General features: G+C 33.8%; 1 protein-coding gene across 4 annotated transcripts in view; it reads right to left on the bottom strand.

Annotated features, from left to right (window-relative positions):
* The window catches only part of LRRTM4 (leucine rich repeat transmembrane neuronal 4), a 714,892-nt gene that overhangs the window by 617,077 nt on the left and 71,811 nt on the right, over positions 1-26,004 (bottom strand). The gene's annotated exons all lie outside the window — the stretch shown is intronic.

Raw genomic sequence — 26,004 nt, 5'->3', positions numbered from 1 at the left:
AAAAACCCCACGAAATCTTGCCATTTGCAAAGGCGTGGATGGAACTAGAGGGTATTATGCTAAGCGAAATAAGTCAATCAGAGAAAGACAAGTATCATATGATCTCACTGATATGAGGAATTCTTAATCTCAGGAAACAAACTGAGGGTTTCTGGAGTGGTGGGGGGTGGGAGGGATGGGGTGGCTGGGTGAAAGACATTCGGGAGGGCGTGTGCTATGGTGAGCACTGTGAATTGTGTAAGACTGATGAATCACATACCTGTACCTTTGAAACAAATAATATATGTTAAAAAAAAAAAAAGAAGATAGTAGGAAGGGAAAAATGAAGGGGGGGAAATCGGAGGGGGAGACGAACCATGAGAGACTATGGACTCTGAGAAACAAACTGAGGGTTTTAGAGGGGAAGGGGGTGGGAGGATGGGTTAGCCCGGTGATGGGTATTAAGGAGGGCATGTATTGAATGGAGAACTGGGTGTTATATGCAAACAATGAATCATGGAAAACTACATCAAAAACTAATGATGTAATGAATGGTGACTGACATAACATAATAAAATAAAATAAAATAAAAATAATTAAAGGGACCATCAAGGGAGAAAACATGGTGACATGGGGTGTATTTGGTAGCTACATATGTACACTCACTTGTGAGTTCCTTCTCAAGTTTGAGTTTCTGGCATTTCTCAGCAACTCTCTCTTTTTGGCTATAGACACAGCTGATTCCTTTTAAAGATATTCTGAAGAATATCTAAACATATACTTCAAACAGTCTTGAAAAAAGTTGTTCATCACAAGTTTGCTTTTACTCACTGTCAACACCTAGAGTCAAGAGTTGGAATTTTTACCATAGACTTGAAAGTAGTGCTAGGGGTTGTCCAGAGATATGCTCAGCATTTAACGACTTCTAAAATATGCCATTGTTCTTTCACTTTCATTTTATGAAAATGCACAGACAATGACACATGACCTCCTGGGTTTCTCTTTTCTTTTTAAAGAACATATCCTTTCCATATAAATTGAATAATAACTAACCAGGTACATCAGGCATCTAAGACTTTCACCTTTGAATGTGTCTTCTAACATTCATATTTAAGTAGAATGAGAGTCTGAGAGCCGATTAATTTGAGTTGTAAGCAATTCATGTGAGAAAGCCCCATCCTGTTTTCTATCAAAAATCTACTCTTAGCCAAACTTTGAGACTCCCTTGACTTGAACCCCAGATCTAGTGATTCTGCTGGTTTCTGCTCTTATAGGATCACTATTAATACTTCAGTATTTTGCATGTTCAGTGGTTTTATTTGTAAATACATTGCAGTGGCAAAATAAAATATAGTAAAACTATATTCTTTGAAAAACTGCTTCTTTGAAGATAATAAAAAACTGCTTCTTTGAAAATAATAATAAAAATATTATTAGTCACTTGTTGGCCTAATAAAGGGAAAAAAAGACAGTGAGCTGTAGTTTGGGGGAAGACTAAAATAGAGAACGTTTAAAAACATAAAATTGACAAGGATAAAGTAACTATTGAATCAGATCATTTTTTTAAAAAGATACTACTTTGAAAACCTAGATGAAATGTATAATTTTTTTAGAAAAATACAACTTAACAAAATGTCCCCATAAACAGAAGTCTAAAAAGGCCATTTACCAGAGAAGAAATAAAGTTGATACACAGCACCAACCAAAACCAAACAAAAACTTAAGTCCAACCAGTTCTATAGCAGAATTTTCTTCATAGATAAAAATTGGTGGATACCTAATAGCAAAAACTACAACTTTCTCAATGGGGGATTTATAGAGGCTTTCTTGTTAGTGCCGCAAATAAAACAAAGATATACATTATCTGTGCTATTACTTAGATTTTATTGGAGGTAATATCCAATCCAATTAGAAAAGAGAAAACAAATAGAGGCATAAGAATTGAAAAAAAAAGATGTAAAACTTTTTTTTTTTCAGATAAACTATTATAGATCTAGAAAACCAAGAGTCAATGGGAAATGTATGATAAGCAACAAGATAATTGAACAAAGTAGAAAATACAAAATCAAAACCAAAATCAATAGCCTTCATAATAAAAACAACAACTTGTTATAAGATATAGTGGAATAGAAAGCTACATTTAGAATACTTCATAACACAGAAGTTGAGAAGACTCAAAAAAAAAAAAAAATCCTAAAACATATACTTCAAAGAGACATAAAACCAGACTGGGAACAGGCTTAGGTCAAGACCTGGCACAAATAGAAAGGTGTACCTCATTCTTGAATATAACAAGTTTATATAATAATGAATGTCCTCTTCACTTCATATATATATATAAGGTGATTTTAATTAAATTACCATTTTTCAAAACTGAAATTAAAACAAATGAACAAGAATAGCCAGGAAATATCTTACTGAAGGGTGGGTCTAAACTTTCAAACATTAAAAGATATGCTTTCTATAATGACATTACTGTGGTTTAGACACATTGACAGACCAAAGTTAAACAATAGAAAATCCAGGGAAACAGTTTGGAAGTGTCTTTGAAAGTTAAACATAAATTTACCATATGATTCAGCAATCCCACTCCTAGGTATATACCCAAGCAGAATAAAATATATATTGTACACAGCAATACATGTGAATGAATGTTCATAGGAGCATTATTCATAGTAGCTAAGTAGTGGAAACAATCCAAATGCCCATAAACTGATAAATACAATATGTAGTATATCCACCCAATGGAATTGTGACAATATTTGACAATAAAAGGGAATGAAACATACTACAAAATGAATGAAACTGAAAAATAGTATGCTTTGTAAAAGAAGCCAGACACAAAATACCAAATATAATATGCACCACTTACATAAAATTTCCAGAAGTGGCAAATCCATAAAGACAGAAAGTTGATTAGTGGGTCCCTGGGTCTGGATACAGGAATAGACAGGACGGCAAAAGGGAACAGATCTTTCCAAAGTAATTCTATCTTGGTGGTGGTTGTAAACTTTGTAAATTTACTAAAAGTCATTTAATTTTACACTTAAAATAAATAAATTTCAAAGCATGTAAGTTATACCTTAATAAAGAATAAAAAATCCAGATAGACCCAATACATTTGGAAATGTATTATAAATGTATCATCTCATTTCAGTAAGGAAAAGATGAAGTTTTAAAATTAGCAGTGTTGGGATAACTGGGTAGGTACATTGAAAAAGATAAAATTGAAATTGTTCCTCTTATGAGGTACAACAGAATAAATGCAAAATTATTCAGAAACTATACAATTACTAGGGAAAACCATGATTGAATTCCTGTCTATTTTGGGTGTTGAGAGAATTTCTAACTATTACTCATTCCAATTTTAGTATATGTGCTGCCGAAGCGAGCACTCTAACTATTACTCAAAATCCAGATGCAACACAGAAAAAATATTGATGTTTTAAAAGAAGAATCTAAAAATTTTTGTATTGTAAACAAGTAAAAACACAAATGGTAACTGGAAAAACATTTTCTACTTATATTAGAAATGGTTAATATACCTAATATATAAAGATCTCCTAAAAGAAAAAGAGAACAAGACAACCGATAATAAATGGGCAACAGATATGAACAGACAGTTCACAGAAAAAAATAACAATGAACATAAATGTCTGAAAAGTTGCTGAACCTTGCTGCTCATAATAAGAGAAACACAAGTGAAATTACACTGAGATGTCCTTTCTCCCTATCAGACTGGCGCTAATCCTAACTTTCAACAACAAACTGTATGTGAGGCCAGAGGAAATATTTTTACATATTGATGATAGGAAAGAAAAACAGTCGGAACCCTAAGGGGTGAGGGAATAATTTGCCATTATATTGCAAGATTACATATGCATTTATGCTTTGATGTAGCAATCTTACTATTGGGAATCTATTCCAATGATACATTCGCAAAAATATAAAAAAGATAAAAGCACAAGATGTAATAGCAAAATTCCAGAAAAGACCAAAATGTCTATCAATAAGGGACTGGACAAAAAAGCTATGGTATATGCACACAAATGAATATTGTGCAGCTGTAAGAAAAAAAAGGAACATATTATATTTATAAGTAAGACAGTGGTTCTCAAAGGGATTACTATTGTTCCCTGGAGGATCTTTGGCAATGTTTAAAGACATGTTGGGTTGTCACAACTGTGCAGAGAGGTGCTACTGGAATCTATTGGGTAGAGAGGGAGGAAACTGCTAAATATCCCATAATACAGGATAGTCCCTCACAACAAAGATTTAGCCAAAATTTCAATAGTGTCAAAAACTGAGAAATCCTGAAACAGATAATCCTGGCAAATGAGCAAAAGCAAGGGGAAAAAACTATGTATATAATGTATATAGTTTGCTACCATTTACCTTATATCCCTATGAGAGGCTATAAATATATAAACATATTTGATTATATTTTCTCAAAAAAATAAAGTTACCCATGAGAGGTTTGATAATATGATGGAGGGAACAGGGCTGGGAAATAGAATTTTCTGAATATTACTTGCTTGTGGATTTAACCTTAGAACTATGTAAATATATTCATAGTTATAAAACAAAACAAAATTTATACTAAAGAAAAGCAAAATAAAACAATGAACCTAATTTTGTATTTTGGTATTGAGCTAGTGGTACAATCGCACAGATAAGAATTATATTAAATGAGTTTAAAACAATAACTTAACTGTCTATCTCTAGTAGTTTACATACTGTGGACAAAAATAAATGACCAGGAAACTTTTAACTATTTTGAATATATTTTAAATATTCAAATTGTTGGTGGCAAGGATACATATATACACACACACCTTTTGAGACTAGGTTGCATGTGCTGTATTAAAATCTCTCTGTTTCCTAGCTCACTCACGTGGTTGTTGGCAGGATTTAATTCCTCCTTGCCTTTTGTATTGAGGGCCTCTGTTTCTCTCAGGCTGTTAGTGGGAGGTCTTCCTCATTTCTTGCCATGTGATCCTCACCATAGGGCAGCTAATAATAGAGCAGATGATTCTCTCAGAGCAAACCAGCAAGAAAACTAGAGAAAGCCAATAAGACAGAAGTCATACTCTTTGTAACCTAATCTTGGAAGTGACATCACATCACTTTTTCTGAACTCTATTCACTAGCAGTGACTCACTGGGTTCAGCCCACATTCAAGAGGATGGGATGACACTAGGGCATGACTACGTGGAGGTGAAGATTAAAGGAAAACATTAGAATTTGTCCTACTATGGGTATAAAGCAAACAAGTGACTATGTGGATATCATTTGTTATTGGGATTTGCAGCAGTAGAGAAAAGAGATACAAGTGTAAGATTAAAAATTAAGTAAAAATCCTGAAGTTCCTGAATTTGAATTGGAAATATGAAGTTAAATAGCCTAGTTTAGTGTAACGCTCTAGCCGTTAGCATTCACACAAACTTGGCACACTGCTGGGCACATAAGAAGCATTCTATATGTTTTGGTTTGTTGTTTTCAATAAAATAAGCAATCACTGTAAAGTTGAATTTGAGGAAAAAAATAATCTTTGAAGTGATGTTCTTCCATCTATCCTCTAAAGATGGTGCTGTAGCTCAAGACCTTTTGTTCTACTCTTTGACCTTTAAAAGTTCTCATGATATGTCTCATTATGTAATGAGCTGATATAAGCTTACTGTCAGTTGGGATAGGATTAGATAAACTCTTCAGTACCAAAGCATTAAAAGTAGACATGAGGTAGTTCATTATTCTCTGATAGAATATTTTTATTTTAACCAAAACCAGTTCCCTATCCCAATGGAATGCATATTTTACAATGTGTGATTCTCTGTTAGCAATTTTCAGATGGGTGCAATACTTCAGTAAAGGAAAAATTTCAGATCCCATTAAACAATGCCTTAGAGATGACTGTATAAATTGCCATCTCTATTGATATGAATATCATGAGATTATTCAACTGAAAATGCATCAGAACAAACAAATGTTTGGGGCATTTGCTATAAACTTGAGGACATTTCTGCCTTAATTACACACACAGTATTGGTGGAAGTCATACAATATTTGCCTATAGACCCAGGGATGCCTATAGATGGCAGAGGCAAATGTTAATGAGTCCATTATTAGTGTTAGTTGTTCTTATTAAAACATCTCAAAGCTCCAGGAAGTGAACTAATATATTCTTTTTTATTTTAGATGCTTGATATTTTAAATGGAATATGAAATATGTTTGAATCACAGTGGCAGATTCTTGAGGATGATTAAGCATGGTGTCTATTAAAAACCTATGCAAATTACAAAAAGACCTGTGCTAAATAAAACTGCGCTCATACAGTGAAAATTTTAGCATTTAGTAATCTTCAAATATTTTCATTTACATTTCTTAGGTTTTTCTTTTTCTTGTTTATATTTGTTCAGAGTAACACAATGTCTGAAAAGTAAGGATTAAGTTAGAGATCTAGTTTCATAGTCAAACTTCTTGTAAAAGCTGTCTATATTCACTCTCTTCATTTTCAGCTTAGTCATAAGTTTAGTCCATCACACTACTTTAAAATTGTTCATGATGGTCACCAATCAAACCTATTTTTTAAATCCATCAGCTATTTTCCAACCATCATATTATTGGCCTCTAAACAGCATTCACTTTTGTTAACATATTTTCCCTTGTCTTCGTGGTCATTCCTCTTTTCTGTTTCTGGTCTTATGTTAGACTACCTATTCTATGCCTTCTTTGAGGTCTTACCTTCTCTACTAATGCAAATTCCTTAAGACTCGGTCTAAAAATCTGTCTTCTTTTCACAATATGCTATTCCCCTAGATAATCACAGTAATAACATACATACCAATTGACATATAAGCAGAGACTCAACAAATTCATATCTCTAGGCCAAATCTCACTCTTAACTCTAGACATCTATATCCACTGCTTCCTTGACAAATTCAAAGGCATATGATCTCTACATGGTCCATGTATGTCTCCTTTCAAACCTTGTTTTCTCATGGATTGGAACCCCTCAACATCTAATTACTCAAGTCAGTAGTTAAGAGTTAACCATTATATCCATCTCCTTATTTTTTCTATCCAATTCATCAAAAATCCTCTCAAATACACCTGTTAAATGTTATTCAAGCTCATTTACTTCTGAACATTTCTATTGCTAACACTATTTTTAGTCCAATCTACCATTATCTCTGTCCTTAATATCCACAATAGAGACCTAATCATTTACCCACATACATACCTCTGGCTTCCCTACAGTCTACTCTTTACATTCAACCAGAGCAGTTTTTTTTGTTTTTTGGGATTTTTTTAGATTTTATTTATCTATTTGAGAGAGAGAAAACATGAGTGTGTGTGGGGGTGGACAGAGGGAGAGGGAGAGACTCCTTACTGAGCAGGGAGCCAGGTGCAGGGCTCAATCCCAGGATCCTGGGATCATGACCTGAGCCTAAGGCAGATGCTTAACTAACTGAGCCACCCAGGCACCCCAGTCGAGCAGTATTTTTATCACATTAATCTGATAATGATATTCAAGTAAAACACTGGTGGGCTTCCCTTTTATCCTAGAAACATTGAGTTACCCCTAGCAACATTTCATTGTGGCCATCAACTGGCCTTTCACATTAGTCTGTTTCTCTTCAGTCTTGTTTTATTAATTTCTACTTATTCTTCAGATTTGCTCCAGAGATATCTATATCTACATCTATATCTATATCTATATCTATATCTATATCTATATCTATATCTATATCTATCGAGAGAGAAAGATGTAGCTTTAGATACATATATAGATAGATATCTTTTCTCTTTTCAAAGTTATAAAAATTTATTTCCTTTTAAGACTATTGATAGGGCGCCTGGGTGGCTCAGTCGTTAAGCGCCTGCCTTCGGCTCAGGTCATGATCCCAGGGTCCTGGGATCGAGCCCCGCATTGGGCTCCCTGCTCCGCGGAAAGCCTGCTTCTCCCTCTCCCACTCCCCCTGCTTGTGTTCCTGCTCTCACTCTCTCTCTATCAAATAAATAAATAAAATCTTAAAAAAAAAAAAAGACTATTGATAAATGCCTGTGTCTCCCATTCCTTGTTAAGTTCCATAAGATAAGTTCCATAAGAGCAGGGACCACATCTGGTTTTATTTATTCCTAGTATCTAGCAAAGTGCTTGGGGCCTTGTAGTATCTAAGAGATATTTGTTTAAAAAAATAAAATAAGTGCTTTCAAGTCATATATCCCTACCTTAATACTATCTTTATGTATACTCTCTTTTTCTTAACTAATGTATTTATCAAGTTAAATTATTTTTCCCTTGGAAACCTCTTTTCTAAAGTGAAAAGAGGTACACATTTCCATGTACACATAAATGCATGCAACAATGATCTACCAGCATAGAATACAGAGAAAATTTTCCTTTATTGGTAGTTTGAAGTTAAAATTCTTAGAGCAGTATGAGATAGTTAAGCTCTGTTTTGAAAATGAATCTTCCATGTGAAGCAGTTATGTAGTTAAACTGTTGATTTAACATATATTTTTACCTTAGATTATATGATATGGCTGTCAGTCTGCCATGGGGAAAGAAGAGTAGGGAGAACACTCTGTAGTTTTTGGATATATATAGTTTTTGCTTAGATCCTGAAATGAAAGCTCAGCTGCATAGATGAAAGTCTTTGCCTATTGGCATATAAATCAATGTTACTAATGTTTAGAAAATTACAAATCATATAATGCTTAAAAAAGAAGGGAAGACAAGTATAAATTTGCCAACTTCTTCACTTGCCAACTATAGATATTCAAAATGGCTACATTTCTCCTTCAATAACCACATCATCAGCAAAGGAGGGCTATATTAACATAAAAAAATCAGAAAGACGTAAGGATAGGCTTTTTAATTATAAAAATGTTACTACTTGTCATCCTTATTTTTTATCATTCACTTTGGTCTGTTAAAATCGCCATCAAGAGACTGGCCTTGGTACATAATTTCACATTTGAGAATCACTCCTATAACATAGGTGGAGAAGGACTCAATCCACAGTAAAATATTTCCTATTCCCATTCTTAGGAATAATTCTAAGAAATTTCTACATTTTTCAGAAATAGGTTCCAAATAATTTCAGTATTGACTGGATAAGTGTTTAAAACTGAGAAGAAAATTGAAGTAGGCCTGTGTATTATTAATTGGAAACACAGGTAAGGCCTTTCATTAATGGAAGAGTAAGAACAGAAAATGGTGGACATAACTAATGCATGCTCTTAAGCAAAGTTTCATTGAAACTGTTAAAAAAGCAAATAAAGTTTAACTGCCTTGTGATTAAGTAGAATCTCTTTAATGTCTTCAAGCTCATTAGTATGCCCCCAAACCCTGGTGTCCTTTTAAGCACATAGTGTGCTGCTTAACAAATACATATTGATTCCTGTGGATAAAGAGTAGACACAATTAGGAGAAAAAGAACAGAGCTAAATTAATTCACTACTGGGTGGGAAAGTTTAACAATGTCATTCCCCAGGTTTGACAGTAATTTTATTTCAAGATTTTTATAAATAACCTAAAAGTGGGAGTACACAGTAAGTTACCCAAGCTCTTCTAAGCAAAGGAATGCTGAGTCAGTGGGAGTAAAGTGCAGAGAGAACTCATGAATCTGTGTGGGGTAAGACAAATGGCAACTGAGCTTCAGTGTGGGCAAGTGTGAAGTAAAGCATTTAAAGAACAATTCCAGATATGGCATAAGAGATTATGAGATATCATTTTTGATCCAGGAAAATGATCTAAGATTTACAATATGCTCTTTCATTCAAAAAGTCTTTCCCAAAACTTCACTCACTATGGACCTCTTAAATGTTGGCAGTTCCTTAGAAGACCATATGACTAAAGCTTTTCTTTCCTATACATTATTCAAGGTAATCTGCTTCCAAACTTATAGCTTTAATTGCCATATGTAATATTTCTTATGTTTTCTTTCCTTTAATGTTCTTATTTTTCCATGGCCAGCATTCCATTCCCTTTCTTTGGTAACATATCCCAATTTTTCTTGGGGGAACCACCACCATCTCTACTTTTAGCCCAAGTGTTTCCAGATAAATATGATGCTGCATGTAGCTTCAATGAGGCAAAATTAGCCTGCGGCAATCAAGCAAATCATGTACCCTGCCCATGGCTATCAGTTCAGGAAAGAACAAGTAGCAGAAGAAAGGTGATGTGAGATGTTTGGTGGAGCTTTTGGAAGGAAAAGCATTCTATCTTTCTTGGGTTTTGTTGACATGAAAATATGGGGTCTAGATAGTAGTCATGGTTTGAGAGAAGCCTGAAGCTGATGGCAACCTTCAAATGTTTCCTGAAGATGGAACCAACTCAGAGGGAATAAAGAAACACAGCATCTTGGATGCCCAATTAATTTGTACTTAAAAGTAGCCCCATATAGTATATGAGTGAAAAATTATTTTTTCTACATTAATTTGAATTGGATTTCTGTCACTTACAATAGAAATAAATGCTGACTAATTGTTGTACTGATATACTGGTGTACACTGGTGAGCTATTTGAAGTGAAAACCTCCCTTCTGAAATCCAGCCATATTTCCAATTGAATGATTATGTCCATCTGGGTATTCCTTAGTAATGTCATAAATTATGCATTCAAAACTGTGCTCACTGCTTTGTCTCCCAAAGCATGTCATTTTTTTAATGTTCTGTATTTTAGGAAGTAACATTAGCATAGTCTCATACAAAACCATCAATGCTTTAGGAGTCATTTTAGCTTCCTCCTCACTTAATTCAACTTTTACTGAATTATTAAATTGGAAGACTTTATTTTTGTAGTCTCAACTTGTATATTTTATCTCACCCATTGTCACTACTCTAGTTCAGCTATTATTACTTCTTACCTCTCCCAACTGTCCTTTCTTTCCATAAATGCAGATCCATCCCTCTCCAGACTATTATTGTGATTTTGACAAAATAAAAATACAATATTACCACTTCCTTACTTGAAATATTTCAATGCCTTTCCAGGATTTTTAAAATTAATTTTTCTTGTTTTGCCTAACACTTTGGGAACTTTATCCTCTACCTCTCCCTACTTCTGTCTAAGTCCTGTGCCATATACCTACTTCTTGGGTATACTAAACTGTTTAGGGTTTCTAAAAACAAATAAAACTTTCTTATACAATGTACTTTTGCATTTAGAATTTTTGTTTTGTCTACCTGGAATGTCTTCCAATATTTCCACTTCTGGCAAACACCTCTTCATCAAGCAGAACTCAGTTTCCCTGAACACTTAACCATGGACTCCTCTGGATTTCTGATGCCAACAGATGCTCCTCCTCTGGGGCTCTATAATATTTTGTAAACCACTCTGTACTTCTAGGACACTGAAGTATAATGATTGAGTTCCTTGTATAATTTCAGCAATATATGTACTGTGTCTCATTTCATTTTTAACGTACACCACCATAGAGTGGGTGCTCACTGGTACTGCATAAAGCCATCACACGTGGATGAATGAATCAATAAATGGGCCTTGCCTTTTCCAGCTAATTTGGTTACTATATTGTATATATATAGTTGTATACTATATATATATAGTATATTTAGTAAATTTATATTTATACAATATATAGTTGTATACTATACAACTAAACATTTTATTTTAATTCAAAATATAGGATCACATGGAAAAACAAATGCCCCAATTCTGGGTCCAGAAACTTTGATTTTTCTGTTATACGTGCCTTCCTTTGAAAATAGAGTAATGAAGACAAATGAAGCCTTGTAGAAAATATCAAGTTTCCTAGAATCAGGAAGGAAATGTTATTAAATATTCATTAAATTTGTATTTGGTACAGATAAGGAAACATTTATTTTATTAAGAAACAAATGTACTTACTAATTTATACCTAGTATTCAAAGCAGTTCCAATGTTTTGAAATATTTGGTTAATGTTTTGTTTTTTCCTAGTTCATATTCTCCATTTATTATCTCTCTCCATCTATCTCTATCTCTCTCTATCTGCAATTTCAAACCACACATTATGTAGGAGTTATATTTGAAAGTTTAAGATTTAATTAGTAATACAAAATATTCATTTCTATTAAAAAATATCCTGCCACATGGGGTGCCTGGTTCTCCCTCTCCTTCTCTCCCTCTATCCCTCTCCCCCTTCATGCTCTTGCTATCTCTCTCACACACAAATAAATAAATAAAATCTTTTTTTTTAAAGATTTTATTTATTTGAGAGAGAGAATGAGAGAGAGAGAGCACATGAGAGGGGGAGGGTCAGAGGGAGAAACAGACTCCCCGCTGAGCAGGGAGCCTGATGCGGGACTCGATCCTGGGACTCCAGGATCATGACCTGAGCCAAAGGCGGTCGCTTAACCAATTGAGCCACCCAGGTGCCCAATAAATAAAATCTTAAAAAAAATATATTCTGCTACATAATTGTCTGTCCTTCATACACATTTCTCCAAACTATCACTGCAAGATTTAGGTGAAGATGAACTTTGCAATTTGCACATGAAAATTCCAAAAATACTAAATAAAGCTAAGTCAATTCAGGGAGAGATACTTTGATTATCGTTATAAGATGGGATCAACTTGCAGCTGGTCACTTACATAAAGAATGGCTTGCAGGAAGCTACTGTAACCACTTAATATTTCCAGTTTATTCTAGTGATATTTTAGAACTCTCTAAAGCATTGGCCTTCAAAAATTTGGTCATATGATCCACATAAGGCTTTGAAAACTAGGTAATCTCTTGTACTTTTTAAGTTGACATCTAACATTATTTTATGTTCAAGATGTATTTTTTTAGGCAAATTGTATATGGCATATCCTTTAAATTCATTTTTTATTAAACTTTCAAGGGGCAAATTTATCTCATTCAATTTAGAGAAACCATCTATACTGGTAAAAGCTGGTCCTCATTTCAAATCATTCAGTCAAATTAGATAACTTTTTCTCAGAAAAAAGCAAGACTATTTTTTTAATGAAAATCAACATATGGCTTATATCCTTATGACAACCTTCTTACTATGAATTCTAATTCTTATGCAGGTAAAGATATAGAGAGATTAAGAGATACATGCACCCCTATATTTATTGCAGCATTATTTACAATTGCCAAGATATGAAAGCAACCCAACTATGCATTGATAGATGAATGGATAAAGACATGGAGATGTGGTGTTTACACACACACACACACACACACACACACACACACACACACACAATGAAATATTACTCAGCCATAAAAAGGAATGAGAGCATGCCATTTGCAACAACATGGATGGACCTAGAAGGTATTATACTAAATAAAATAAGTTAGAGAAAGACAAATACCATATGATTTCACTTATATATGGAATCTAAAAACAAAACAAAGCAAACAAATAAAAAAGATACTGTTAAATGTAGAAAACAACCTGGGGATTGCCAAAGGAGAGGTAGGTGGGAGGTTGAGCTAAAGAGATAAAGGGGATTAAGAGATATAAACTCTCAGTTAGAAATAATCCAGGGAGATGAAAAGTATAGCATAGGGAATATAATCAATAATGTTGTAATAGTGTTGTTGGTGACTACACTTACCATGGTGAGCATTGAGTAATTTATAGAATTGTCAAATCGATATATTATACACCTGAGCTAATACAACATTGTATGTTAATTATACTTCAATAAAAAAATTAAAAAGAGATAAATACATATTTGGCACATATATACCCAAAAACTGCTGGTAAGCACTACTGAAAGAAGCAAAGTCTTATTTCATCCTAGATATAAGCAAGAAGCATGTGTCTAGGATGAAATAAGACTCTGTCCCTTTCAGTGCTTATTAACACTTTCTGTGCTTTGCTACTGGAACTGTCCTTCAGAAGTAAAACATTCTTTAAGTGCTCCCTTTTTGTGCCCCCATTTTTTTTTTATGGCTGTTGTCAGTGGAAAGACAGCAGCTGAGTAAAAGTTGCATCTTTCTTCGGTAAAATGGGTGAGGGAAAATTGTGAGAAAGGAGGTGGGTGAAAAAAAGCTGCAGCCAGGAGATAATTCTCAGGTATGTCAGTTTTAGGAAATAGTATTATCTGGGAATTAAATCTCTTAAATCTATTCATGCCCTGGGAACTTCTGAGCCTTCTTCCTGCACCATGAGGAAAGGCATTCAATGAAGGACTCAGGAAAGCCTCCCCCATTTATTTCCTCAAGTATGGGATAGGAGAGAATAGAAGAACAGAAAGTTATACACACAATATGAGAAAAATAGGATGTGTAGAAAGCTATAATATTATATTCTGAGGGACCAAGAACCGGAAAAGATCAAACAGAACCAGCAATGCCATCCTGAAATCAAATCAAGTTGCTGAGCCAAAAGGAAGATTACCTTCCATCTCAACCTTGCACCAATGTTAATGAATCTAAGAATGCCTAAACTTCTAAAAGTCAAGCACTATACCTATAAAGAATTCTCATTATGAAGTGGATTGTCTCCATAATAAAAGGAAATTATATACTGATTATATAATACTTTAATAACTTTACCTATGCATTTTTAATTCTCCATAATAAGAGTATTTTTAATTCTCCATATTACCATCAATTACGGGAAGCCATTAAGAACCAAAAAGAGAATTCCTTGGCTTCTGGATTTTCAAAAGCTAAAGTGCTAACACAAACAACAGTATGGGAAAGAAACTTCTAAGGCACTGTAAAGCTATAGAATGAGTAGATAAACCTCTTTCTACCCCCCTTTGAACTGAGACATGGCAAGCACCAACGAGAAGAACAAAAGAATTAAGTCAACTTTGGAAAAGCTCCTCAAGAAATGGCCTTTTACCTTGTGTTTCTAACCTTGTCTGAGCTTCATGGGAAAGAGAACAGTAAAATCCCTAGATAAGTTTTGGTAGAATCCCTCTAGAGCAGAAGGTACCTTACCCTGGTTTCATGAGTCTGCATGAACATGAGGTTCCAGAGTTTCCTGTACATGAGTATGTTGTCAGAGCAATAAAGTTACCATAACTGTCTATTGTGTCTAGATGAGCTTCTAGACACATCCCACTGGGCTTCCCACAGAGACAGAGTGGTATAGCATAACATTCAGAAGTTCCCTATAGAAGATACATGCTGCAGAGAGTAGCATCCAGGTCAGGATATAGAACAGGCAGAATAAGATGCTCTATCAAAGCCCATTTTGGAAACAGTGTCTTCCAAATGCCAGAGGGATATAGCTCTTGGCAAACAGAAGTAAGGGAAGTAAAGATACTGCAAAATAAGTCAAAATAACCAAGAACCGAAGCTTTAATGTGAGTCAGAAACTTATATGCAACTTTAGAAATAAAGGGAGAACACAATCACCCTTATTGTGTTAAGAAACTAATGACTTATTTGAGTCTATCAAAAAATTGAATAATTTTCTTTCACCACCAGACTAAAAAGAGCTGGTGGAAGAAATGAATTAGAATTATTTTTAAAAAGTTAAATATTTTGTACAAGATAATTGATATATCTTCAAAGTCACAGATGCACAAAATTAACACAGTAGCTGCCACGTATTGAGCACTCACTGTCCAAATTAGGTGTTCAGTGCATTGCCTGTATTATTTTACCTTCCAAACAACTCCACAACTTATAAATTGTTAGTACAGCATTCCCATTTTAAAGGTAAATAAGGTTTATGACTTGCCCAAAGTTAGTATAGTTAGTGGTAGAATCAGGAATTAAACCAAAGTATACTCATAACAATTCCACTTCAAAATACCACACCATATATTGATGAGCAGAAGGAAGGACAGGGATACTGGTGAATTAATGTATATACTGAAGCTGAATTGAAGGTTTTGTGTCCACCCCCTACCTCAAGGGACCTGAACCTCCAGTTAAGGGATTCTTAGCCTTGGCACTATGAAATTTTGAACCAAATAATTATTTGTTGTTCTGAGATGTCCTGTACATTGTAGGATGTTTAGCAGCATCCCTGGCTTTTACCAACTAGATGCAAATAGAGCCTCTACCCCACATTGTAACAATCAAAAATATTTTCAGCCATTGTCAAATGTCCCCCGGGAGGCAAAATGGCCCCTAGTTAAGAACCACTGATTTACATTTAAAGTGGCTGACGAGGCACTCACACGATCTTTACCAGCTGTCCTGATTCTAGTTTTGAGATTTCTTATGACCTTATAGTTGATGTTGAAAACTTGAATCTAAGTAATTAGAAGAGTTGAAGACATTTCTACAATTCATGGAAAGAAACTGCATCATAAGACATGTTTTCAAGTTTTATTATTCAACCATTCCTTAACTGAGTTGCTTTATTGCTCAGCTAAAAAAAATTTAGACAGGTCAATTACCCTATCTATGCACAGTCTCTTATTTCTAAAATACAAATCATAATATCTACTTTATATAATGTGAGTAGATGGGTAAAATAAAACAATAAAAGCAAAATTTGTTTAATTGTAAAACTAGGAGACTAAAATCGTGTTTACCTTGACCATAACCACAAGGGAAAAAAAAATCAAGGACCAATGGAACTATCAGAGAGATGTTTGATCAAGCCTGTACATTATGAATTCCTTTATTTCCGCCACATGAACATCCCTCTCAGGTAGTTTTGACTCTCCATTTATGTGAAAATATATGTAATTAAAAGAGACATTGATAATTTCAAACAAGATAGAGTGTTGAAGGAAAGATACTAAAAGCAATAGTAAAATTATCGAATTGTCTTTCAAAGTGATGAAAACATGCTCTGTATTTTTATGAACTACTACAAGAAAGAATGCCAACAACAGGAACTAAAATCATTCATAGGCTACACATTATTTACTAAGTCAAATATGTTGCAAAGTGGTAAGAGACACAATATTTACCATGACACATATCCTGGCCTCCAGGCAATGTCATCTGTCTTTAGGAAATAGGAAAATCAACTGTATTTAAAGATCAATGCTAAGGTTGTTAGATAATTATATAAAATCAATTATATCAGGTATATGATATCACTTGATGTAATTGATTTTATATAATTATATAATGCCATAAAAAGTGAAACAAAAATTAGGAGTCACATATTGATGTTAGGAAGAAGCAAATTTAAGACCAATGGAAGAAAGCTTAGTTTATCCCAGAGATCATTACCTCCAGAAATGACATGCACAAAAACGAACAAACAAAAGTATTCTAGAAATCTTTAGATGGATTAAGTGTGTATGTCATAATATACAACCTATAGTTGATGAAATATAGTGAAAGAGAAAAGAAGTAAAAACATTATGCCTTCAATTTTACCAAGGCTTCATTTTCTGTTATTAGTCCTATAATGATAATATTCAACTATTTTCTGTATGTAACATATTAGCTATGAAAGTCGTATTTTATTTGCATAGACAAATCATTCTGTCAACTCTCTAATCTCTTAAAATAGCAAACAAAGTTTAAGGACACAAATTTAATGTAACTTGTAATCAGTTCTTGGTACAGCTACAACAAAGAGGTTTGTTTTTTTTATCACCTGAGAATCCACACATAGTGTAGCAACTTAAATATTAATATAAATAATTAACCTACACTAACAACTCATACATCTGGTTTTATAGGGTTAGAAAGAAAAAAAATGATTATCTGTTTTGACAGTGATCTGATTAGAAAGAACCCAGGGTATAATAATTTTGCTAAGAGTATCTCTCTTAATTGAGATGACCTTTCAATAATACTGGCATGTTACATTTCCAGTTGACTAAACGTGATGATTTTTATAAATTTTTGACCAAGCAAGATGTTTAGGATAGTTAAAGAAATCAACAATATCAATGGTATTTTTGAACATGAAAAGCCAAGCTTATCAAATATGCCCTTCTGAGCAGGCAAGCATGAGAAATTTGAAATATGCTTTGCTTTTCACAACAGTTTCATATTATATGGAGATTCAACTCTTTAATGAACTCTTATTTGTGACTCATGCAAGAAAACAAGGTAATTGTATTATCTCAACCCCAATGACTTTTTAAACCATGATGTTAAAGCTATTACACTCAATATTTGAAAAGAAGTATATTTAAAAATAACCAAGTTGCTTTGAGGAAATTGGGGTATAACCTTTTCATATAAAAGAATGAAAACTCACTGAATTGGAAAAAAGTATACTTCTAGTAGGGACATTTAACTCACTAGATAAATGTAAAACATTAACATTGCTCTTGTAAAATTATCAAAGTGATTAAAAAGAACATTAAAAAGTACATTCCAAAAATTAATTGAATCGTGTTTGATAGAAAACATAAGGCCAGAATATTTAATGAATACCTACTTTAGATTTTTTTGTTTCCATGGACCATTTAATATTATCTCAATACCTTTTAAAATATTTTTCTCCCCTGAATAGTGAAATATATGAGCACATATTTACTGAGCACTTATAATACGCCATTTTCCTTTTATTTTCCTCCAAATGGGAGTGATGGAGAAACTATGTTGGAATTATTTTTTTAATTATAAATAACTCACATTATATTATAAGTATAGCTACTCTATATGCTTAGCAAGATTATTATCAAGTTGTTATGGAGATTTAAATTCATGTAACTGATGTCACAATTATTGTATAAATGACATCTTTTACTAAATTTCTGAAAATTCAACAAAGCTAGATCACCAGATTGTAGTGAATATATTCTTATTTCCAAGACTGTTTAATGTTCACACAGTGTATCTACAACATATACAAACTATACTGCCAAACTACAAAATAAACAAAATTTATGTATTTTGGTAGAGTGAAATATTGTTATAGCACTGAATAAAAATGTTCTAGAATGATCTTGACATAGATTATAAAATAAAGAAATTAATAGAGTAGTAATGTAAATTTAAAACTCAGCATTTTAAAAAAATGCTTACTTTGTGGGAAGGGTAGAAATAAATGTACAGTGAAACCTAAAAGCTACTTTCTCTATCTTGATGATAATTAGAAAAATGGAAATTAAAGAAATCTTCTCAGAAACTAAGGGCTGTTGTTAGCACAGATATAAACAAATACATATCAAACTGTGAACCCTTTGAATAGAAAACACTTCTTCATTCTAAGAAGCCTGGAATATTTTATAAAAGCAGGTTTCATTTGTAGCAAGGATACAATCTCAAAACTTTCTGAAAAGCATGAAACATATAGACCCTGTTGCATGGGCCTAATGCAATAGAACCAGAACTTAATAATGGAAATACACCAAGTGATCCCGTCAAGTACAAGTTAAGGAAGTCCTGAAAGTTACCGTGGCAGAAAACTCAAAATGCACTTACAGGCCTTTCAGAATGTAACGAGGTAAGACAGAGTAGTGTTAAGTTCATGATCTTCAGACTCAGGCTAAAGTGGTATGAAACTGAAAAGGTTATTTGACCCATTTAAACCTAAGATGCTGAACCTATAAAAGGGCATTAGAACCAGGACTGCACCCAGGATGTTGAAAAAATTAGAGATAACTCACAACTTAAAGCTACTAGCAGTCCTATATAAAAAGAATTACAATGCTAAGCTCTTATTTTTCTTCTTTCTCTCCTTCTCCTTCCTTTCTCCCTCTTCCTCTTCTTCCTTCTTCTTCTATATTTGGATGTTATGGAATAAAGCCAAATATGGCCAAATAAAGCCAAATACGGACATAATTATGTCTTTATTTATTATTCTGTTGTCTAACAAGAAAAACTAAAAATCTTCATTCAGTTCAGGAGCTAAAGGAAAAAGTAACCATCCATGAGGAAGAAACTAGTAAAAAAGAAATAAAATCTATTTAATGAGACGACATGTTATTCTAAGGATTACTATTTTCCAAAGTTAATCTCTAAATTCAATGCAACAGCAATCAGAATCCAAACAGGATTATATGTGGAAGTTAACAGTATTGGGGTGTCAAGGAAGATATGGACTTTCTTCAAATAGCAAAAGTAATGATGATAATAGCAATAGTGACACTTCTATACTACATGGTATCTAAAGGCCAGTGACATGCTATTTTACATGTATTAACTCATTTAATCCTAAGAACAAAACTGCATGGAAGGCAACATCATTATTTCCATTTTATCGATAAAGCAAATGAAATAGGGAAAATTTGAGTATTATTTTGAATGTCATAGCTAGTACAAAACAAACCAAGCTGGGAGATCCCCAGGGATTGTGCTCTTAAAAATTATACTGTACATCTAAATATAAAAGTGATATCTTCCATATCAAATAAAAAGTTATTCTGCAGTACAGTAATTTAAGTAATGTGGCACTGGCAAAGGAGAGAAGGATGAGATTGGGTATTCTATAAACAGGCCCGAGAATGGATTGAAAATCACGTGTGAGATAGCACCACAAGGGACTGCAGAGTCCAATGGGACAAAAATCAAGAATAAATTTATCTTCCAGAGTTTACCAAGGAATTAAATATTTGCTATGAAAATAATTTTATTTGGGGCATTGATTGCTCAGAATGTTAATGTCAAATAATATAAAACTTAGCAGTTCCTGTCTTTTAAGCTTTCAAATCAGTACCAGTTCAGCAATTACCAATTAATTAACCAATTCTGAGTTAATTCCTTCAAAAGCAGCGCAAATATAATTTATTTCTAATGGATATACTGTCTTTTGTTACATATTATTTTCAAAACACCAAACTTGCTCAGGGAAAAAAGTCTTATAGATAAGTTTAGTTTCAATGCCCTAGGAAAATTTAGATGTGTTTTCCTTCCTTAGTCACATAGATTTGGATTTGTAGGAATGAATGTAATATTTTAATGGAACAGTCTGATTGGCCATTTCATATATAACTTAAGAGGTGCTCTCCCAAACTCAATGAAGAGGTTGTGTTGACTTTAACAAATTTTCATACTTTAATAAATGTGTGTAAAGTCTATTTAATACCTAAACATACCTATCTCACCTTGAACTGAAGGGGATCTGTTATAATTTATTTAAATCAAGGCCTTGGAATTAAAAAGGTAAAACTTTATTAACGATCCACTAGAATAAACGCTCAAGAGAGCAAGGACTGGATTTTTTTCAATGATTTTTATTTTTTAATTATACCAATGCCTTGAGTAGTAACTTGCCACATGCAGATGCTCAAAAAATAGTTGCCGAATAAATGAACGAAACAAATAGTTAATATGCATTGGGTACTTACTATTTCCCATGTATTGTGCTAAGTACTAGTCTCATTTAATGCTCACAATCACTTAATTAGTTAACATTTTTACTAATCCAGCTTTACAAATGAGTTTAAATGTCAGATTTTTACTAGGTATTTTATTTTGGCCAAGTAATCGAATCTCTTTTTCCCTCAGAGCCTGTCTCCCCTCACCTGTAAAATGGACATACTAAGCTTATCTGGTTTGAGTTGTGAGAAATAATGACTAAAAAATAAATATTTATTATGGTGCTAGACACATAGCTGATCATATGTAATCACTAAATATATTTCATAAGCCTTCAAAGCAAAAAAAAAATTTACGTCTTATAAATGACAGTCAACTAAGTGGAAGCTGGACATAGTTTTTGTTGCTTGAATAAGTTATTTCTGGTTGTTTAACTAGACAACTGCAACTGCTCAATGTTTTAGTCAATAAACCATTTAAGGACTATTTAAGGTAGGGATATGAGTCCTGACTGTTGTCTAAAAGTTTTCTTTCTACTAAAAACAAGAAAGTATCATCAAGAAAATTTCAGAATAGAAATTATCAGCTTGGAAAAACAAAACAAAACCAGAAAACAAGCAAGCAAAACAGAGACAATTGTTAAGTATTATTTTCAGAAACTCTTCACTACCAGCATTCTCAGTGTCCTAGAGAGCAATGTAATATGGAAAAACATGGGTACAGAGGGCTGTGGGTTTAAATCTGATACAGAAGAACAGGGCGTTAAATGTGAAGAGGTTTTAGAAATAACATAAACAATTTTGGGGTGCCTGGGTGGCTTAGTTGGCTGAGTATCTGCCTTTAGCTCAGGTCATGATCTCTAGGTCCTGGGATTGAGCCCAGTGTCAGGATCCCTGCTCAGCGGAGAGTCTGCTTCTCCCTCTGCCCCTGCCCCCCACCTGCTCATGCTCTCTCTCTCTCAAATAAATAAATAAAATCTTAAAAAAAGAAATAACATAACCAATTTATTTCACATATATTTTCCTTTTATCAATGTACATATCATTGTGTGAATAGTCTAAAAGTATTATTTAAATAAGCAAAATATACAAGTCTAACTGACAAGAAAGCATCATGCTGTATTTTCCATTTTCTTTGTGAAAAGTATATAAAAGTGAGTCTATCATTGATATAATTTCAGACTTCCTAAAACTCAGTATAAGTTCATGTATTTGGATGGAAGCAAGAAGAAATTTTACATATCACAACTCAAAACTGTTCATCTTCCAGAAACAAAAATTTGTGACTGATACCACCTACCAAGTAGCATGGTGATTACATTAGTGCTTTCTATAAAACTTCTCTTAAAGCTGCATGTGTGTCAAACTCTTCTGTTATCAATGCTGCCTGCAGACATTAAAATGTTTGAGTAATGTGTTAAGGTACTTTAAACTCTGCTATCAAGTATACATTACTAATAGAGCAAATACTTGTTGATAGTATCTGTGTTCCAGGCCCTAAGAGAAACTCAGAATTCAGTGGTGAGCAGCATTGCATTTGGCCCTCAATGCTATGTGAACACTGTATTTCAAGGTGTATGTTAGGTAGATTTAGCCAAGTCAAAGAGGTCAAAGAAGATATTCCTGAAAAAGTGATATTTGTGTGGAGGTCTGTTTGAGCCAAAAGTTTTGACTCCATGGAAGTCATGGGGGTTCATTAGTTGTTCATGTTAATAGAGTCTCACTCTTATGGTCATTGTGAGGATTAAGTTTTGTAATACATGTGTACTGCTTTGGCCAGCTCCTGGAACATAGTAAGAGCTCACTCAGTATATGTTAGCTACTTGTATCCTCCTCCTCCTTCTCTTTCTCTTCCTTCTCCTCTCTTCTTCTTTCACTGCCACCTCTTCTTCTCCCTCTTCTTCTTGTTTTTCTTCTTCTTTTCCTCCTCCTCCTCCTCTACCTCTTCTATCTTCTTCTTCCTACTCCTTCACGCCCTCCTCCTCATTCTTCCACCTCTCCTGCCTCCTCCTCCTTCTTCCTCTTGTTATTATTATTTTTATTATTATTATCATCATCATCAGAAATAATAACATGCTCAAAAGCCCTGTGTCATGAGAGATGGTGTCTAATAAAAGGTCTCAGAGAAAGGCAGTGTGGCTCCAATGGAAAGAAAAATTGGAAAACTGTATAACAAATAACATGGAATGAAAATGTAGTAGAGCTGAGTTAACTGTTTCCTAAGCCTCAACAAAGCACATTTGGAAATAACCTTAGTGTACTCAGCATATCAATGTATAATTTTATACCCCCAACAAAATACCATTTGGCACAGTTACAATAAGTTTGTGGTCCCTTAGTTTTAAGATTTATAAAAATGTCTTCATAAAGCATCTCCGTTCCCCATTTCCTGGTTCTACTACTGCAAGCTATATGACTCAGGTATTTAATCTCTCAGTTTCTTCACATGTAAACCAGCAAGAAAAAAAAAACTGAATTTATCCCATGGACTACTCTGAAAATTAAATGAAATAAAACATGCATATTATTCAAAACAGTGTCTGGTAAGCAATTGGTAAAAATAATTATTTCTATCAATAGTATTACTATTAATTTTATTTTGCCAAATGAGATGTTGTTGTCACCAAGCAGAAAATATGTGATATGTTCTGAGTTCCTCTGGGACTGATATGCAGCATAATATAAGCACTTTCAAAACAAAACAGCATCATCATCATAGAATACTTATAGGGAGCGTGTGATAATCTATTTGTTTATTTAAGTAAATAAAATGTTATGTTTCCTCCACATCATGTTTTTTTTCAATCTTAGCACTAATGATACATATAACCTTAGTGCCCAGGATCAAATTCTTTTTCTGTGGGAGGCTGGTCCTGTGCATCGCAGGCTGTTTAGCAGCATCCCCAGTGTCCTCCCCATAGATATTAGCTGTACATCCCATTCCTCAGTTGTGACAATGTCTCCAGACATTGCCAAATAGCCCCGACCAGATTGCCAAAAATGATCCCTGGTTGAGAACCATTGCTCTACAACTGATCTGCAGTGATGACAGTATTAGCTGGTCATCTTCAACAATAAAACATACATCTTACATTGAAAATTAAGAGAATAAGATAGTTTGGTTATTCTTACTAATAACTTAGTATCATTAGCAAACTGTAATAATTAGCCCTTTGTGGGGGCCTAATTTGGTCTAGTTCCAATGGAAACTCACACCTTTTTTGCTTCATTAAGATTTAACATCAACCATACTGTTTTTCTCATTTTATTGATGTAAACAAGAATCAGAGTTTGGACTTTAGCCACAACAAGACAGTACTTTAAATATGGATACTGTAAAATCATGATGCCCTTGTTACATGAACTTTCCCCCCCAAATACAGTTTTTCTGTGTAAAAAGTACTCTGGCAATCTCTGTAACCCAAATTTGGCAAAAAGTGCCACACCCCTCTACTGGTATAGAAAAGCAATGGAAATAATAATTCAGGCTTTGGGGATTCACAAAGGTACCCAAATTTATAAAACCATATTTGGGAATAAGTTTGAAATTTATTTGCTGAAGGAAGCATTTGTCATTTGAGAGTTTACAGTTTCCAAAGTATGAATAAAACTAGTACAAAACAAAGCTCAAAGATAAAAAACTTGTGATGCAAAAGAACTTGTAAAACATGGCACCAGAGGTAGAAATCCTATGGAATGGGAGTCTTACTGCATATACAAAGTGCATTAATGTATGTATGCATTTGTGCATATTTATGGGAGAAGATTCACATCTTTAATCAGACTCTCCAATACTTTAATAACTCCAAATACTTCTACTACACTGTATTGCTTTTTTTCCAAATGCAGTTTTACCATAACAATTGCTTTGAAAATGTAAATTTGTTTCAAGGCAATTGATATGCATATATGTACATATGTATGATTTATATATATGATGTAAGCAAATATATAAGGACAGGTGTATTTGTATTTGTATCTAGATATAAATAAAAATTTGTATGTTCAACTGTGTCTGCAAGAACACTAGAATGCAGAAAACTGCACCCAGCTGAACAGAGCCAGGTAGGAAATAAATGCACATCAAACATCCACCCAGTTACCTCAATTCATTGCGCTATTACTGTGCCTGTCCACGTCTGGTGTCTAATTTCAATCACCCTCCTTCTATCATTGTATAATACCATAAGCTCCAATCATTCAAAGGTCCCATTAGCAAACTTTAAGTATTTTTCAAGTTTATCTGCCATATTTATTATGGTATTTGTACATTTCCTTTTTTTTTTTTTTTAAAGATTTATTTATTTATTTATTTGACAGAGAAAGACACAGCGAGAGAGGGAACATAAGCAGGGGGAGTGGGAAGGGGAGAAGCAGGCTTCCGGCTGAGCAGGGAGCCCGATGCGGGGCTCGATCCCAGGACCCTGGGTTCATGACCTGAGCCGAAGGCAGACGCTTAACGACTGAGCCACCCAGGCGCCCCAGTATTTGTACATTTCTTAACCATCAATATGTATACAACTGTGCTGCACTTTAGGTTACTATGATTATTTTTAAAAATATGTCACTGACAGAGTTTTTGAGTGTTATTCCCCTAACTGCATCTTTCCACAAGCCCTGTGGATTTCACTGCACAATTTTGCATATCATAGTGGTTTTTAGGTACACATATGTCACGCTACAACAGACCCAACCATAGTTTAATAATGTTGGCAATAGTCCTATTGTTGTTGGACTTAGCTATTTCCATACAGAAGTTTTGGCAACTAATGTTGAATGTGGGAATGTTAGCATTGTATTAGGACAATTTATTTCTTAAACACTTTCCTTTTTATGTAAGAAGTAGAGGAGGCATTGTTTATTTAAAGAGCAGATTAGATGAGTGAACCATCAGGGAAACAGGAGAACGGTAC

Source organism: Phoca vitulina, unplaced genomic scaffold, assembly GCF_004348235.1.
Source record: "Phoca vitulina isolate PV1807 unplaced genomic scaffold, GSC_HSeal_1.0 scaffold12, whole genome shotgun sequence".
NCBI lineage: Eukaryota > Metazoa > Chordata > Mammalia > Carnivora > Phocidae > Phoca > Phoca vitulina.
Note: the sequence above shows the minus strand (reverse complement) of the source record. Positions and strands in the feature narration are given on the sequence as shown.